Source organism: Eschrichtius robustus, chromosome 15, assembly GCF_028021215.1.
Source record: "Eschrichtius robustus isolate mEscRob2 chromosome 15, mEscRob2.pri, whole genome shotgun sequence".
NCBI classification, from domain to species: Eukaryota; Metazoa; Chordata; class Mammalia; order Artiodactyla; family Eschrichtiidae; genus Eschrichtius; species Eschrichtius robustus.
Window position 1 is genome coordinate 58971544 of NC_090838.1, and position 13615 is coordinate 58985158.

The window sequence follows — 13615 nt, forward strand, 5'->3', positions numbered from 1 at the left end:
CTGTCATACAGAGTGAAGTAAGTCAGAAAGAGAAAAACAAATACCGTATGCTAACACATATATATATGGAATTTAAAAAAGAAAAAAAATGGTCATGAAGAACCTAGGGGCAAGACAGGAATAAAGGTGCAGACCTACTAGAGAATGGACTTGAGGATACGGGGAGGGAGAAGGGTAAGCTGGGACAAAGTGAGAGAGTAGCGTGGACATATATACACTACCAAATGTAAAATAGATAGCTAGTGGGAAGCAGCCGCATAGCACAGGGAGATCAGCTCAGTGCTTTGTGACCACCTAGAGGGGTGGGATAGGGAGGGTAGGAGGGAGGGAGACACAAGAGGGAAGAGATATGGGAATATAGTATATGTATAACTGATTCACTTTGATATAAAGCAGAAACTAACACACCATTGTAAAGCAATTATGCTCCAATAACGATGTTAAAAAAATAAATAAATAAAAATAAATTCACTGCAGTTTCTAAAAAAAAGATTGCCCTGGGAAGGTAAGACAGCCTTCAGGCCATTCCTTCGGTGAATGCACCTGCTTTTCCACACAAAACTCCTCAACATGGGAGTAAGAGTAAGAGTTCTAAGGAGCCTAACTCTCATGGGACCCTGTATCTGCAGAGCCCCGTGACTCATCTGTTCTCTGTTTTAAGTTTTAATGGAAGCTGAATGAGATTGAGGCAGTTGTGGTTAAAGGAATTGAATATTTATGGGTGTGTTAATTATTGATTATTGCATAAAAATTACCCAAAACAACAAACACTTATTATCTCTCCATTTCTATGGGTCAGAAATCTGGGCATGGCTTAGCTGTGAGCCTCCGGGTTAAGATCTCTCACAAGACTGCAATCAAAGTGGCAGATGGGGCTGTGTTTATCTCAAAGCTCAACTGGGAGAATCACTTCCAAACTCACTCATGTTGGGTGGCAGGCCTTAGGTCCTCACTGGCTTATTGGCCAGAGACATCAGTTCTTTGCCCCACGAGCCCTTACCCCAAAGGGCAGCTCACAACGTGGCAGCTTCCTGGCTCTAGATCAAATGAGAGAGCAACAGAATGTTGCCTAATATGGAACCACAGCCTTTTTTTAACCTAATCTCAGAAGTGACATCATCACTTTTGCCATGTTATGTTTATTAGATGGGAGACATTAGAACTAGCCCATGCTCAAGCAGAAGGGATTACATATGTCATGAATACTAGGAAGTAAGGGTCATTGGGGGTCACTTTAGAAGCTGCCTACCACGACCCTCCTTGTTCTTTTTGAAAATTGTCATGGCTATTCTTGCAGATGAACTTTAGAAGCAGTTTGTCAAATTCAAAAAAAAATTCTATTCTGATTTTTAATGGTAATGCACAAAACCTATAATTTAATTGGAGGGTACATAGAAAATTCTCATCTCATCTCATCCAGGAATATACCAGCCCCTCCATCTATTCGGTTATTCTTCTATATCTTTAGTATTGTAGTCTTTAAAATAATGCCTTGCATATTTCTTGCCACTTTTATTTCTAAGTACTTCATAATTATTTTTGCCTTTCTGAATGGAGTATATTTTTCCTTTGCATTTTCTAATTGGTTACGGCTATTTCTATGAATAAGAAAACAACCCAAGTTTCCTGTGCTGATCTTTTATCAGACCAATTTAATGAACAGTCTTAATAGTTTTAGTATTTATTATAACACATTCTGAGATATTTTTCTGGTTAGACAATGATACTATCTGCAAACTATGGTAGCTTTGTTTATTCTTTTCCAGTGTTTGCACTTCACTTATTTTTCTTGTTCCATTAAGTGTTGAATAACGGGAACTTATAGCCAGATTCCTTACCTTGTTCCTGATTTTAATGGGATTGCTTCTAAGGTTTTACCATGAGGTATGGGACTTGCTGCCTTTATAGATAAAAAAGATCATAGAGTTAGAATTTTCCAAGCAAACCTTTTGTTCTCTGTCTAAATAATTGTCTAGAGGAAGAAATGAGGGAAACAAACACAATAATTCAGTCTTTTTCACATAAAAATAATCACAGGGTCTTTTTTTTATAACCTAAGCATAACCTAACAGCTCTTCAAGAATTGCCTTATGGTAAGCAAGGAAGAAAGGGGTCTCATGACATCAAGTGGGGGAGATAAGACCCAAGATACTCAAAAAGGCAGATGAAAGTGGCACTTGTGTCATAATTTAGAAACTTCAAGGTCTGTATAAAGAAAACATTGATAACACACATAGTAATTATCCAGGAGAGTATTTGGGAAGGTACCACGGCATCTTTTCCAGGAGAGTAAAACACTGAAGACCTATAAAAAGATCACAAAGTTGGTGCAGAGGAGTCAAATATTAAGTAATTCTTTGCTGAGAGGTTAACATTTGGAATATGTGACATGTAGTTTTATTGATAGTGGGCCTGTTTTCTGGGTTTTTTTTCTCACACAATAAGTTTCTAGTTAAGTTTACTTTCATTCATAGCTTATAAAGAATTTTAAAAAGAAAAAATTATTTTGAATTTATTAAATTCTTTAGCCTCTGGTAAGTATATTTCTTCACCATTCACCTTTTCATGTAATGAATTACACAATAGATATTTAATGTTGAACCATGCTTGTATTCATGGAATAAATCCTGGTCATGATTCTTCTGCTGTATCCAGTTTTGCTAATATTTACTAAAAGTTTTTGATCTGTATTCATAAGGGTGATGGGTAAATATTTGGGTTGGCCAAAATGTTTGTTCGGGTTTTTGGCCAACCCAATATTTGGGGGAGATTTCCATCCTTTGTTCCTCACAGTTCAGTAGACTTTTTGCATAAATCTGGCTTTGTTACCTTTTATAGGAGGAGACTTTAACTACTTTTTCATCTATCTATAATTACTGTGATTTCTACCTCTCGAGTCAATTTCTGTAATTTCCAGAAAATGATTCATTTCATCAAGTTTATAAAATGTTACTTTCATATTTTAAAAAATCCTCTACAGCCATATTTACTTCCTTTTTTGATTGCTAAAGCTATCCTCTACCACTGATCTGTTAATTTTCTTCAGAGATTTCATGCCTTTGAAATTTTGTCTTGGTAATGGTAAATGAGGTTTATAGGTGATTTGAATGTTATGTGACTGTTGTTTTTTGCTTTCCTGTTAATTTCTTTATTCTGTTTACTTTAGCCACCTCCCTGAATCACTGACCACTAAAAAGGCAGAATAGAATAGGAAAGATGTTCTAATATCCAGACACCTGGATTCTCAGCCTGGTTCCAGAAACTTACAAGCCTTGTAAGCCTAAGGCTCAAACACATACCATATCATCAACAACCCACTCCTCTCAAAGTGAGAATTATTACAATAAGGGCCAGTGGCCCAAGGTGGGGGAGTGTAAGCCATAATGATGTTTGGTCTCTGGTCTTCCCCTGGTTTAAGGAATGTAAGTATAAAAAAGCACTGTTATGAATTGAACTGTGCCCGCCCCCCCCTTCCCCCATTCATATGTTGAAGTTCTAATTCCCAGGACCACAGAATTGGAAATAGGGTCATTGCAGATGTAATTAGTTAAGATGAAATTATACTGCAGTAGAGTGGGCCCCTAATCCAATATGACTGGTTATTAAAAGATTTCACGCTTATGAAAACATTTGGGCACAGAGAGAACGCATGTGAGGCTGAAGAGAAAAAGTGGGGTGATGCTTCTACAATGTCACAGATTGCCAGCAAACCACCAGAAGTAGAGAGAGACACAGAACAGAATCTTCCTCACAGCTCTCAGCAGGGACCAATTTTAACTACACCTTGATCTCAGACCTTGAGCTTCCAAAACTGCAAGACAATCAGTTTCTGTTTTTTAAGCCACTCAGTTCATGGTGCTTTGTTACAGGAGTCGTAGAAAACTAATACTAGATGGGCTCTAGGGGAGTATCTCTAGAGCATTTCATGCTGCTCGTCTTTGTAAACCATTACAGGCTGTATTGGTCAGCCTTTGCAGCAATAATGGTGCATTACTAAGTACCTCGAAGCTTAGTAGCTTAAATTCCAAACATTTATTTTTCACATGTGGGTCTGTGGTTGTGGAGCTGCTCGATGCTGCTGGGGTGTGCTGGACTTGATAGCATGTGGGAAAGATCCAGGTCTCTCTGTCTTCTCGTTTTGGGGCAAAGACTGAAGGAGCAGCCACTGTTGTTTGCAGGTGGACAGTACGAGTTCAGAAAGTCGAGTCAAAACATGCAAGTGGGCATACTGAGTATGTCCACTCACATGCCATTGGCCAAAGCAAGTCCTAAGACCAAGCCCAAAGTCAGCTGAGGAGGGGTGGGGCTAGTAGCTAGTGGAGTCAGCAAAGTACTCTACCTAGACAAGTATGAACAAATAATTACCAACAAATAATACAGTCTACTGCACAGTCCCTAAGGCCTAGAAGAAGTGTGTTTGTTTGTTTTATAAGATATATATAGACATATTTGTATTAATTAAAATCTGCAGAAGTTCTCGGAACCATCACTTTGTTCGATTTCCCTGAAATGCCCTCCCGACCTCTGTCTCCCCTTTTCTCCTTTCTTTCAAGACCTGCATTGCCTGGCGTGGAGCTTTGCATACATCAAGCAGTCAATAAGTGCTTGTTAAATTTATGGTTGAATTTAACCTTTTCTTCCTGATGTGACTTGTAAAAAAGTAGCCTTTCAAAGAACAGGCATTCAAAAAAAAAAATGACTGAATTGAATTGAGGACAGGATAAAGAACAGCTCTTTGAATATAGCTGTTGATGGAGACCCAGACAACCTTGTCTGATTCAAGGATTACAAACAAGAAAACCAGAATGCCATCCTACTGCGATCTTCTGACGTCTTTAAGAGCCAATAACTTAGCCCCAATTAATTAAAATCTTTTTTATTTGATACATTTCCTTTGAGCTTAATTCATTCTCTTGCTATTTTTATTTGGTATCGTTTCTAAAAATTGCAAGAAAATCTAAACACATTTTATTCTCTTGCTAACCAGATCTTCCAGTGTGTGAATTCCAGGCATGTGTATAGTGAAAATACTCCTCTAGTGATTCTGATGCACGACAGATATTAAAAATCATGTTTAATAAGGTAACAGAATGCAACTTCAGGAAGCCTCTTAATCCCCCCCGCCCCGAAACCTGAGAGTTGGGAGGCCATGTTCAGTGCTGTTCTTCTCTAAATCAGTACTTCATTTGCCTCACAAGAATGGAAAGGACATAAATTTCAAGTTCTGGAAACATGAGTTTGAACTCTGGGTCTGCCATTTACTGCCTGTGTGACTTCAGGGCATTGACCTCTTTTTTTTTTTTTCAGTGTGAAAAGGAACTAATGATAGGACCTACCTCATAGAGTTGTTGTGAGGATTAAGTGAATAGTGTATGTACAGTGTTGGCACATAATAGGTGCTCAATGAACACTTGCTCCCTTCCTTGACAAAGCATGGCATCTGGCCCCAAAGGGTGACCAGGTCATGAGGGAAGAGAAGAATGCTGTAGAAAAACCTGGATTCTCCCCTTGGGAGTTAGTCTCCTCCATTTCCGGAAATGCACCTCAGGCGAAGACACTGTGCATAGGTAAAATATTGACTGTGAATGCTGTTGTTTTTTGTTTTGTTTTGGTTTATTTTTATTTTTTAATCTGAAAAGTCTACCAGGCAGGGAGTATGAAACTGAATGAATAAAAGACTACACGGATTAAAAGAAAAAATCTACTAACTACTTTTGCTGAAGCTTTTGCCTGCTGATTACTCAAATTACTGACTTTTGAACTGGGTCTCTGTCCTTCTTGCAAAGGTTCCACAGAGCAGGCCTTTGTGCCCCATGAAAATGCTGGTCTACTGGCCATGCCCTGTGACAAACCCTTATCCTGGGCTCAGTTCAGGACTTGGCATGTGTGATAGAACCTAAATGTTCATTTTCCTAGCAGTAAGGCTACAGAAAATAGAATAACCAATGGTTTAACGTTTTGTTAATTTCTGCTTTAGCTGGGGAGAGAGGTACTTTAAACACTTGAACTGAATTGAATGGAATTTGGCCCATAGCCAGAGGACCTTAGTACAGTCATATCCTATCTTCTCTGAGGCAGTTACTAGAATAGGAATTAAAATATAGCTAAAGATGGAAACACTTCTTTTTCACAGGAGCAACAGGAGTCTGAAGACCTATGAAGATGGTGGGTATAGTGCTGCGGGCAGCAACAATACAGTGTTGCACAGCAGTTGTGCAACCACCCATTGTAATAAGTTCTACAACATTTTCAGCGTCTCAAAAGAAACTCTTGTAACCATTAAGCAGTCACTCCCCATTTCCCACTACCATTGTGCTTTCTGTCCCTGTGGATATCTCTTTTGGATATTTCTTAAAAATGTAATATGTGATCTTTTGTGTCTGGCTTCTTTCACTCAACATAATGTTTTTAAGATGTCCCATGTTGCAGCATGTTATTTCTTTTTCAGCAAGAGAAATTATTTCATTTCCTTTTATGGCTGAATAATATTCCATTGTAAGGATATACCACATCGTTTGTTATACTTTCATCAGTTAATGAACATTTGGATGTTTTTGGTTACTGTGAATAATGCTGCTATGAACATTCGTGTACAAGTTAATGAATGAACATATATTTTCATTTCCCTTGGGTATATATTGTCTTAGTTAGCCTTTGCTACAATAATGGTGCATTACTAAAATAAGGCATTTGGAATTTGATAGGGATTACATTGAATCTGTAGACCTTTGGGAAGTATTGCCATCTTAATAATATTGTCTTCCAATCTATTAACATGGGACATCTTTCCACTTATTTAGGTCTTCTTTAATTTCTTTCAACAATGTTTTGTAGTTTTCAACGTGTAAGTATTTCACTATCTTGATTAAATTTACTCCTAAGGATTTTATCTTTTTGATGCTATTGTAAATACAGTTGTTTTCTTAATTTTATTTTGGAATTTTTTTTCTTTCTTTTTTTTTCTTTACTTATTGCCCTGGCTAAAACTTCTGGTACAATGTTGAATAGAAGTGTGAGAATAGATATCTCTGTCTTGTTCCTTATCTTAGAGTGAAAGCTTTAGTCTTTTACCATTAAGTGTGATGTTAGTTTTTCATAGATGTCTTTTATAAGGTGGAGGAAGTTGCCTCTATTCCTAGTTTGTTGAACATTTTTATGATGAAAGAGCGTTGGGTTTTGTCAGATTTTTTTCTGTATCAGTTGATATTATCATGTGTTTTTTGCCTTTTATTCTATTAATATGGTCTCTTTGTCGATTTTCATATACTGAGTCAGCATTCCAGGGATAAATTCTGCTGTGTCATGATGTGTAATCCTTTTTCTATGTTGCTGGATTTGGTTTGCTTGTATTTTGTTGAGGATTTTAATGGCTATATTCATAAGGGATATTGATCTATGATTTTCCTTTCTTAAGATACCTTTGGTTTTTATATCAGGGTAATACTGTTCTTATAGAATGAGTTCGGACGTTTTCACTACTCTTCTATTTTTTATAAGAGTTTGAGAAGGATTTGTGTTCATTCTTCTTTAAACATCTGATAGAATTCACAGGTGAAGCCATCTGGTTCTGGGCTTTTCATTGTTGTAACTTATTGATGACTAAATCAATCTCTATACTTGTTTTAGGTCTATTCAGATTTTCTATTTCTTCTTGGGTCAGTTTTGGTAATTGTGGTTTTTAGCACTTTACATTCCTGCTTTTACTAATTTTAGTCATTTCATTCAAGATTTTAGTATTTTTCTCTCTTTTTTTCTTGGTCAGGGTAGCTAAAGTTTTCTCAATTTTGTTGATCTTTTGAAATAACCAACTTTTCATTTCATTGATTCTCTGTATTTTTCTATTCTCTATTTTGTGTATTTCCATTAAAATATCATTTCCTTTTTCTTGCTGTGAGTTTAGTTTGCTCTTTTTTTCCAAGTCTCTTAACTTGAAAGATTAGGATATTGATTTTATTACTTTTGAAGTAGGTATTTATAGCTATAAATTTCCCTCTCCACTGTACTTTTACTGCATCCCATAAGTCTGGATATGTTGTATTAATTTTTGTTCATTTTTTTCTTTCAGCACTTTGGATATGATATTTCTACATAGTTTCTGGTGGTAAATCAGCTGTTAATCTTATTGATTATCCCTTGTACATGGGTCACTTCTCTGTTGTGGTTTTCAAGATTGTCTCTTTGACTTTCAACTGTTTGATTGTAATGCAGCTCTGTGTGAATCTCTTTGAAGTGATTCCACTTGGAGTTTCTTGAGCTTCTTGAATGTGTAGATTAATTTTTTTTTAATTTTGAAAAATCAAATTCAGGAAGATTTTGACCATTATTTCTTTAAATGTTCTTCCATTCCCTTTCTCTCACTCCTGTCCTCTGGGAGTCCCATTTGTACATATGTTGATATACCTAGTGGTGTTTCACAGGTCTCTTAGGCTCCGTTCATTTTTTTTTTCCTCTTTTTTTCTGAAACTGGATAACTTCAATCAACTTTCTTCAAGCCTGATGATTCTTTTCATGCCTGTTTGAATCTGCTGCTGAGCTACTCTATTGAATTTTTCATTTCAGTTATTGTACTTTTCAAATCCAGAATATTCTCTATTTGATGAGACACTCTCCTTAGTTTCTTTAGTTCTTTCTCTATGGTTTCCTTTGAACATATTTTTAAACAGCTGATTTAAAGTCTTTGTCTAGTAAGTCCAACATCTGGATTTCCTCAGGTATAGTTTCTATTGATTGCTTTTATATTTCACTGTGTATTGTTTCTTCATATCCTTTGTAATATTTTGTTGAAAACTGCACTTTTTGAATATTATGTGGGCAACTCTGGAAATCAGATTATCCTCCCTCCCTAGGATTTGTTGTTGTTGCTGCTTGCTGTACTTTTGGTCTTTGTTTTTGAGTGGCTTTTCTGAACTAATTCTGTAAAGTCTGTATTCTTTGCCATGTATGGCTACTGATGTTTCTGGTCTGTTCATTTATTGGTTACCTAATGATTTGGACAGAGATTTCCTTAAACACTTAGAACCAAAAATTCTTACAGCTTTTGCCAACAGGCTCTCTGTGAGTGTTGAGGCATACATTTAGCATCTAGTCTGGAAGTTTACAGCTCTGTCCTAAGCTTCACGTTATGCTTGTGCAGAGTCTCAAGGTCTGCCAGTAATGAGAGTGTAGGGCTTCTTGGGTCTTTCTTGAGCAGGTACACAGCTCTGGGCATGTATGTAGCCTTCTATACTCCCGGAAATGTTTAGGAGCTCTTCAAAGTTCTTCATTCCTTACTTTTTCTTTTCAAGCTTCCAGGTTAGTCTGTTGTTTGTCCAGCTGTTATCCATTGCCTCAGGCAGCCGTGGCTAAAATATTTCCTTGTAATTGTTTTTGACAAATGTTCCTGGGTAGTGGCTTTAGTACTAGTTGTGTTTTGAGTCAAGTGAGATGAAGATAGCCTTTCAAGCAGTCTTCCAAAGAGTCACTAGTAGGTCAAATAATGACAATTCTTTGTGAATGGGGTTTGTTCTGCTCTCTCTGGTATTGAGAATGGGGACCGTTATTTTCAAGGCTGTTACTGAGCTGGGGAGTGGGTGGTTGGACTAGGGTAAGTTAAAACACCACAAAGTTAACCATTCTAACATAAATTTAGCTGTTTTTCTTGAATGAGTGCTCCCCGTGTTATTGCAAGCCTTTGGTTAATTTCCAGATTCCTATCAAAACTGATTCTTACAGTTTTTGACGTTTTTTTCATTGCTTTCATGGAGGGACGTACTTTTTGGAGTTCCTTACTCTACCATTTTGCTGAAGTCCTATCTGATCTTGAATAACCATACCAATACTGGACATTTGAAGATGTTATGCAGTATTTCAAGCAATTTCATATCCATTTTCTCATTTCATTCTTATAACAAAATTTGAAGTCAAGAAGTAAATATGGGGCTTCCCTGGTGGCGCAGTGGTTGAGAATCTGCCTGCCAATGCAGGGGACACGGGTTCGAGCCCTGGTCTGGGAAGATCCCACGTGCCGCGGAGCAAATGGGCCTGTGAGCCACAACTACTGAGCCTGCGCGTCTGGAGCCTGTGCTCCGCAACAAGAGGCCACGACAGTGAGAGGCCCGCGCACCGCGATGAAGAGTGGCCCCCGCTTGCCACAACTGGAGAGGGCCCTCGCACAGAAACGAAGACCCAACACACCCAAAAATAAATAAATAAATAAATAAAGTTACATCTGTTTAAAAAAAAAAAATTCCATGTCTCTTCCTGCCTTAAAAAAAAAAAAAAAAAAAAAGTAAATATGCCTTTTATAGATGAGGAATTTGAGGTGCCCTGCATATAGCTACTCTGTCTTCCCAGCTCATCTGTCATATTACAATTGTGATTAATTTGTTTTCATAGGTAGACCATGAACTGCAAGACAGGATAGATAATGCTATTTGTACTACTAGCATAATTCTTAGAACAAAGTACAAATTTTGGAATTTAAAAAAAAAAGAATAATGAATAAAGTTTAACACATGAGACCTCTTTCCTGATGAATGGATTCATGAAATCCTACGGTGTTAGACCTGGAAGTGTCCTCACGGGCTACATCGGGAGGGAAAGGATGGTGTAGGACTTAGTTCCTTCCCTAATGTTTCAACAAAACCAACTCCACATTAGTTTTTTCTCCCCATGTTCTTTTAACAAATATTAATTGAGCTCCTACTCTGCCCCAGGCCTTGTACTAGTAGCTAAGAACTTAGAAATTAATAAGACAAATGCCTTGTCATGAAATTTACATTTGTGAGACAAAGAATGAGTATATAATTTCTAGAATTAAATGTAAAAAAAACCCCAGAAAAACAAAGAAAAGCAAAACAAGGCAGGGTCAGGTAGGAAGGGCACTGGAAGACACAGAATTATTTTAGATAGTTTTAACAGAGGTGTCTTTTCTCAGGTGAAATTTAGGCAAAGATATGAAGGAAACGAAGGATCAGGCCATCTGAGAATGTAGGGGCAGTGTTATAAGCAGAGGAGCAGCAAATGCCAAGACCCTGAGGTGGGAGAGGGTTTAGCATGATCCAGAAGGAATGAGAAGGCAGGCATGGGCTGAACAAGGGCAGAGTGCCATGTATGAGAGAGGTGGAGATCAACCAGGTCAGCTCATGGGCTGCCTTGGTAGATTTTCTTTGAGTAAATAGTTCTATGGATAAAGAAAAAGCTGAAAAATGCTCAGTTTTATATTATAATTTGTGATTATTGCTCCCTTTTTTGACCTTTAAAAAAAACTGAAGTATAGTTAATTTACAATGTTGTGTTAGTTTCAGGTATACAACAATAATATATATATATATAATATATATATAATATTTATTCTTTTTCAGATTCTTTACCATTATAGGTTATCACAAGATATACAGTACCGGGTATCTTGTGATATACAGTAGGTCCTTGATGTTTATCTATTTTATATATAGTAGTGTGTATATGTTAATTCCAAACTCCTAATTTATCTCTCCACCCTGCACCCCATCCTCTCTTCCATCTTTTCCTCTCTTTCTTCATTCCTTCCTTTTCTTATCTTTCTTACTTTTCTTTCTTTCTTTCTTTGTGTTACACACCAACAAAGGGATCTGGACCATGTTCTCTTTACCTGTGATAAACACAGCACCTGGCACATAAGGATACTCAAATGATATTTTTGAATGAGTGAGGAAATTGAGACCTGAAAGGTAAAGTAGCATTTTCAAGGCCACACAGCTAATTAGTGGCAGAGCCAGAGCTGAACCTATATTTAGTTCAGTTTCCACTACTTTACCACATCCCTTGCACGGAATCAAAAACAGATCCAAAGAATTTTGCAATTAGCGTAGCTTGTCATTTCCTGCTACTGCCTCCAAGTATAGTCTAGTCACCCAATCACGCAGCTAAGTCATTAGCAAAAGAGTACTTGTTGTTTCATTGAGTCAGGTGAAAGCTTTCATGGTGACAGTCAGCATCAAAGATACAATGTGTTGTAAAGAACCAAAAGGTATGGTTTGGGAGGCAGGGTGGAGGGGCTGGACCGTTGGTACAGTGTCCCAGGTCAGGGAAGGGTGACTTAGTTGCAAACCTTCCTTAATGAGGGAAGAGAGAGAAAGGAAAAATAGCATCAAGAAATTATCAAAGTAGAAAATGCCACATTTACTACTTTGCGGATGCAGAGGCCAGAAAGCAGACAGAATCAGAACACACATTGTTAAAATGACCCATAATGCTTTGGAGAACAATAATGTGATGGGCCAAGGCTGGAAGCATCTCTTTCAACACCAGCACAGGAGGTCATCCTTGTCTCCACACGATGTGCAGCAAATTCAGGTAGACCCGAGCCTGAAATGGATCTAGAAAGCAAGAACGCATGTGCTAAGACTGATGGTGTCTCCACCCACCCCACAGCTCTGAATGAGTCCTACAGCAGATCCAACTGCCATCCAAGACAAAGGAAGAGATGAATTTTCATAGTAGGTGGGGCAAGCCAGAGACCACAAGGGGAAGTCACCAAATCAATAGGAATAGGAAATCTGGCCAGAAGATGGCAGTTGTTATAGTCAGGCCAGCCCAAGTCTCTAAGCTATGACTGATGCTTCTACCAGCTTAACTGTGACGGAAATAGCTTGTGTTGCCGCTGCATTTCAACCAAGAATGAATGGAGTAGTTGGAAGTAAGTAGCCTTGCCCAGACTTCCACTCGCATTGATGGCAGCATCCAACGGATTCCATGGATGGAATACGAGATGTTCAGCGCACAAAGGCTGCTATCGCTCACCTGCACCAGAAGACCTGAAGTTTACACAACAGATCGAGGTTGTACAAACATCCCAGAGGACAACGCTGATGAGTAGTTGAAACTTGCCAGCAGTGCAGACAAGCAGCAGGCCACCCACATCAAGCAGGTCTTTGAAGAACCAGAAATCTACTCAAATCTTCTTCCAGCTACAAAAGAAGCTTAAGTGCTACCACTGGAAGTTTTGGGAGATGGAGTGGGATGGGATCTCATGGCAACCACAGGACATCTTCAGGGACATGCACCAGGGTCTGAAGGATGTGGAAGTGAAGGTGGCTGGCTTCAGTGAGAGTGTGGTCGGCTTAACAAAGGTACGCTTTCCAGCTTCTCCCGGCAGCCACTCAGGGGTGGAGGCCATGATCTCAAAGCCCAAGGAGATCATCTGACTAGTTGGAGCAAATTTGACCGTGTGGAAATCTCTCAAACTTGATGCCCAAAGGAATCACGTAATTTTAGAGCTTGAAGGGATCTTAGAGATTCTTAGCGATTATGGCAAAGCCGAATCCCAGAGAAGGTAGGCAAGCTGTACACCACCACACAGACAACAGCAGGGTAGAAATTTGAGCCCAGCATGTTAGCCTTCCAGCCTAGTCCTGGAGCCTCTTTACCCAACAGAATGTAGAATGGAGGAATACAAAGTTGGATGCAAATGATCAACTGGCATGCTGAATTGATAAAGCGAAGACTTTTAAGGACCAAGTGTTGATCCAGTAGACAGACTCTGGGCCACTGCTAGCATTTCATTTGTCTAAAGGCACCTCTTCCTCTGGGTGGACTCAGGCCGCAGGAAGGCCATCAGCTTGGCACGAGGTGTGTGGGCAGGGCTTCAGCCTCT

The 13615-nt window shown here is 38.5% G+C and overlaps 1 pseudogene; it reads left to right on the top strand.

Moving 5' to 3' along the window:
- Positions 1-11940: 11940 nt before the first annotated feature.
- Positions 11941-13166, top strand: LOC137777370 (transmembrane and coiled-coil domains protein 1 pseudogene; annotated as a pseudogene).
- Positions 13167-13615: the final 449 nt, after the last annotated feature.